This window comes from Triticum aestivum, chromosome 4B, assembly GCF_018294505.1.
Source record: "Triticum aestivum cultivar Chinese Spring chromosome 4B, IWGSC CS RefSeq v2.1, whole genome shotgun sequence".
NCBI classification, from domain to species: Eukaryota; Viridiplantae; Streptophyta; class Magnoliopsida; order Poales; family Poaceae; genus Triticum; species Triticum aestivum.
This window is the reverse complement of record NC_057804.1, coordinates 631,521,260-631,527,109: the sequence shown is the minus strand read 5'-3', so window position 1 is coordinate 631,527,109 and position 5,850 is coordinate 631,521,260.

Here is a 5,850-nt window from a genome sequence, read left to right as displayed (position 1 = left end):
CATAGTCCATCAAATCTTTACCCAAAACTTGAAAACTTCACAACACAAAACTCAACAGGAAATCTCATAAGCTCCGTTAGTGCAAGAAAGAAAAACCACCAAATAAGTTACTGTAATGAACTAATTATTTATTTATATTGGTGTTAAACCTACTGTATTCCAACTTCTCTATGGTTCATACCCCTACATACTAGCCATAGATGCATAAAAATAAGCAAACAACACACGAAAAACAGAATCTGTCAAAAACAGAACAGTCTGTAGCAATCTGTAACTTTCGAATACTTCTGGATTCTTAAAAATCCTACCAAAATAGGAAGTCCTAGGAAATTTGCCTATTGATCTACATCAAAAAGAATCAATGCAAAATTACGTCTCTGTGATTTATTGACTTTTTTCTCACGAGCGCAAAGTTTCTGTTTTTCAGCAGAATCAAATTAACTCTTACCATAGGTTATCCTATAGGTTTTACTTGGCATAAACACTAATTAAAACAAGAAAACACATCTAAACGGAAAGTAGATGAAAATTTTAATACTAAACAGAAGCAAAAACAAAAAACTAAAATAGAATTGGGTTGCCTCCCAACTAGTGCTATTGTTTAACGCCCCAAGCTAGGCATAAAAGCGAGGATAGATCTAAGTGGTGCCATCTTTGGCACTTGATTCATAAGTAGCTCGCATGATAGATTCATAAGGTAATTTGACTTTCTTTCTTGGAAAGTGCTCCATGCCTTTTCTTAATGGAAATTGGAATCTAATATTCCCTTCCTTCATATCAATAATCGCACCAATCGTTCTAAGGAAAGGTCTACCAAGAATAATAGGACATGAAAGATTGCAATCTATGTCAAGAACGATAAAATCTACGGGCACATAGTTACTATTTGCAACAATAAGAACATCATTGATCCTTCCCATAGGCTTTTGAATGGTGGAATCCGCAAGGTGCAAATTTAAAGAGCAATCATCAAGATCATGGAAACCTAGAATATCACATAAAGTTTTCGGAATTGTGGAAACACTAGGACCCAAATCACACAAAGCATAACACTCATAATCTTTAATTTTAATCTTTATAGTAGGTTCCCACTCATCATTAAGTTTTCTAGGTATAGAAACTTCCAAATTAAGTTTTTCATCATAAGATTGCATCAAGGCGTCAACAATATGTTTGCTAAAGGCTTTATTTTGACTATAAGCATGAGGAGAATTCAACATGGATTGCAAGAAGGAAATACAATCTACTAAAGAAAAATTATCATAATTAAATTCCTTGAAATCCAAGATAGTGGGTTCAATGCTATTTAAAGTCTTGACCTCTCCAATGCCACTTTTACCAAATTTAGCATCAAGATCTAAAATCTCCGAATCATTGGGACGCCTTTTAACTAAAGTTGACTCATCTCCAGTCCCATCATTATTAAGATTCATATTGCAAAACAAAGATTTAATAGGGGACACATCAATAACTTTTAGATCTTCATCATTTTGATGTAAACTAGAAGAACACGCCTTCACAAAGCAATCTTTCTTGGCACGCAATCTAGCAATTCTTTCTTTGCACTCATCAATGGAAATTCTCATAGCTTTGAGATACTCATTGATGTCATGTTTAGGAGGAGTAGATCTAAGTTTCAAAGAATCAACATCAAGCGAAGTCTATCAACATTCCTAGCCAAATCATCAACTTTAAGCATTTTTTTCTTCAAGCAAGGCATTAAAATTCTTTTGAGAAACCATAAATTATTTCACACTATTTTCAAAATCAGAGGGCATCTTATTAATATTACCATAAGAATTATTGTAGGAATTTCCATAATTATTAGACGAATTACTAGGGAACGGTCTAGGATTAAAGGTTCCTCTATAAGTATTGTTACCAAAATTATTCCTACCAACAAAATTCACATCCATAGATTCATTATTATTATAAATCAAAGTAGACAAAGGCATATCATTGGGATCAATAGGAGCACTCTTAGTAGCAAAGAATTTCATAAGTTCATCCATCTTTCCACTCAAAACATTAATTTCTTTTATAGCATGCACTTTTTTACTAGTAGATCTTTCCGTGTGCCATTGAGAGTAATTAGCCATAATATTATCAAGGAGTTTATTAGCTTATCCTAAGGTGATTTCCATAAACGTGCCTCCCGCGGCTGAATCTAAAAGATTTCTAGGAGCAAAATTCAATCCGGCATAAAATTTTTGTATGATCATCCATAATTTCAAACCATGAGTAGGGCAATTGATAATCATCAATTTCATTCTTTCCCAAGATTGGACAACATGCTCATGATCAAGTTGTTTAAAATTCATAATATCGTTCCTAAGAGAGATGATCTTAGTGGGAGGAAAATACTTAGAGACAAAAGGCATCTTTGCACTTATTTCATGAATCAATACTAATTTTTAGGCAGAGACGAAAACCAAATTTTAGCACGATCTCTAAGTGAAAACGGAAATAACATCAATTTAACAATATCATCATCCGTATCTTTCTTCTTTTGCATCTCACACAAATCAACAAAGTTGTTTAGATGGGTAGCGGCATCTTCACTAGGAAGGCCGGAAAATTGATCTTTCATAACAAGATTCAGCAAAGCAGCATTGGTTCCATAAGACTCAACATCATTAAGAGGAGCAATCGGAGTACTAAGGAAATCATTATTATTGGTATTGGAAAAATCACACAATTTGGTCGCGACAAACAATCCAACACACAAGCAAACAAAAAGGCAAGCGAAAGAGAGAGGAGATTGGGAGAGAGAGAGAGGGCGAATAAAACAGCAAGGGTGAAGTGGGGGAGAGGGAAATGGCAAATAATGTAATGCGAGGGAGATGAGTTTGTGATGGGTACTTGGTATGTCTTGACTTGAGCGAAGACCTCCCCGACAACGGCGCCAAAAATCCTTCTTTGCTACGTCTTGAGCTTGCGTTGGTTTTCCTTGAAGAGGAAAGGGTGATGCAGCACAGTAGCGTAAGTATTTCCCTCAGTTTTTGAGAACCAAGGTATCAATCCAGTAGGAGGCTCCTCACAAGTCCCACGCACCTACACAAACAAACAAGAACTCGCAACCAACACAATAAAGGGGTTGTCAATCCCTTCAAGGCCACTTGCGAAAGTGAGATCAGATAGAGATAATATGATAAGATAAATATATTTTTGGCATTTTATGATATAGATTCGAAAAGTAAAGATGCAAATAAAAGTAGATTGAAAGCTTATATGATAAGAGATAGACCCGGAGGCCATAGGTTTCACTAGAGGCTTCTCTCAAGATAGCATAATTATTACTGTGGGTGAACAAATTACTGTCGGGCAACTGATAGAAAAGCGAATAATTATGAGATTATCTAGGCATGATCATGTATATAGGCATCACGTCCGTGACAAGTAGACCGAAAGGATTCTGCATCTACTACTATTACTCCACACATCGACCGCTATCCAGCATGCATCTAGAGTATTAAGTTCATGAAGAACAGAGTAACGCATTAAGAAAGATGACATGATGTAGAGGGATAAACTCATGCAATAGGATATAAACCCCACCTTTTTATCCTCGATGGCAACAATACAATACGTGCCTTGCTGCCCCTGCTGTCACTTGGAAAGGACACCGCAAGATTGAACCCAAAGCTAAGCACTTCTCCCATGGCAAGAAAGATCAATCTAGTAGGCCAAACCAAACCGATAATTCGAAGAGACTTGCAAAGATAACTTAATCACACATAAAAGAATTCAGAGGAGATTCAAATATTTCTCATAGATAAATTTGATCATAAACCAACAATTCATCGGATCTCGACAAACACACCGCAAAAAGAGTTACATTGAATAGATCTCCAAGAAGAGGAAGGAGAACTTTGTATTGAGAATCAAAGAGAGAGAAGAAGCCATCTAGCTAATAACTATGGACCCGAAGGTCTGTGGTAAACTACTCACAACTCATCGAAGAGGCCTTGGGGATGATGTAGAGGCCCTCCATGGTGGATTCCCCCTCCGGTGTAGCGCCGGCGACGGCTCCAAGATGGGATCTCGCGGATACAGAAGGTTACAATGGTGGAAATAGTTTTTTGTCGTCTCCTCTGATGGTTTTGGGGTACATGGGTATATATAGGAGGAAGAAGTAGGTCGGTGGATGCTTGAGGGGCCCATGAGGGTGGGGGGCGCGCCCAGCCCTAGGGGGCGCGCCGGGCACCCTCGTGGCCGCCTTGCTTGTTTCTTGCTTGCACTCCAAGTCCTCCGGATCACGTTTATTCCAAAAAGATCGCTCCCGAAGGTTTCATTCTGTTTGGACTCCGTTTGATATTCATTTTCTTCAAAACACTGAAATAGGCAAAAAAACAGCAATTCGGGCTAGGCCTCCGGTTAGTAGGTTAGTCCCAAAAATGATATAAAAGTGTAAAGTAAAGCCCATAAACATCCAAAACGGGTAATATAATAGCATGGAACAATCAAAAATTATAGATACGTTGGAGACGTATCAGACGCCCGAGGACCCCCTAGTCCAGGACTCCCTCAAGCGAGGTGGAACTTTAGTCCCACCTTGCCAAGCTACAGTGCGCCATACCAATTTATAAGGAAAGTACACTTGGTCCTATTGGATGAGCTGGCTGGTAGTAGTAGTGCTACAATAGCGTGTGCGCTCGCGTGAATATTCGTGACATATACTTAGGACTTAGGATGCTTAGCGCCGCGCCACCCGCCTCCCCCCTGTCTTTTATTTTTTTTGTGGCCGAATAGGGATGCTACGGTAATCACAAACCTCAACATCGTTTTTTTTCAAAAGGGAGGTTGAAAGCCCAGCCTCGCATTGTTGTGATGCACACAACTATTTTTATTAAAGTTGATGCAAGACGATATAGCCAAAGTCATCAACAAGAGGAGTACATAGTGAGACAACCATGACAGAACTATTACAAGATATATGAATTTAACACCTATGAATAAGTGGATTTCTTCCATAACAACACCGTCAAGAAGGGATAAACACCCTCGCGACATTGTCATCATGTCTGATCATAGCAACCAACAAAGGAATTTTCATCCTATTTGCCGCAACCAACCATTGAAAGCTGACACATGAGCAATGAGACGACGTCTTCCACAAGGTAACAACACCAGTTCGCCGTTGCCAAGTTCAATCAATAAAGGTGCAAACAAGAGGTCTCACTCTATATTGAAGCAATGTTCCAGTCACCATCTTGACAAAAGATCTTTGGAAAGTCATGTCAGCCAGTACTCCAGGTCAGGCAGGAGTGGCACTCAACTGTTGTTGGCTTCTACTTACCTGTAACAACGTAGGTTTCGCATTTATCTATTCGCTTTTGTTGGTCCTCACTCAACTGCAAAACAAATACAGTGACAGCCCCAAGCCGTAGACGGGCCGACGCGCCATCAGTTGCTACTTGCTAGGGGCAGCTGTTGGTTAGGTCGACGTCTACGACTGGAGAGAGGAATTAACTGAAACTGCACCTTGAGATTAGGCGCCCCATTATCTATTAGAGCCAGGGTTACCCTCGACATCATTTCATAAATCACGCGATTGAGGAACAACTCTGTCGCCGATGACAAAACTGCAAAGCAGCATCCATGGTGCTGCTCACCAGCGACAAAGTTGCAACGCAACATCCATGGTGTTGCTCGCCGGCAACAAAGCATCCATGGAGTTGCTCGCCGGTGACAGAGCTGCAACACAACATCGATGGTGTTGCTCGCCGGTAATAGAGCTGCAACGCAACATCCATGGTTCGTCGACAAAGTTGCGGTGCAACAATCAATGGTGCTTCTCACCGGCAACAAAGTTGCAACAAAGTGATGCTATCCATGGATCTCATGGGG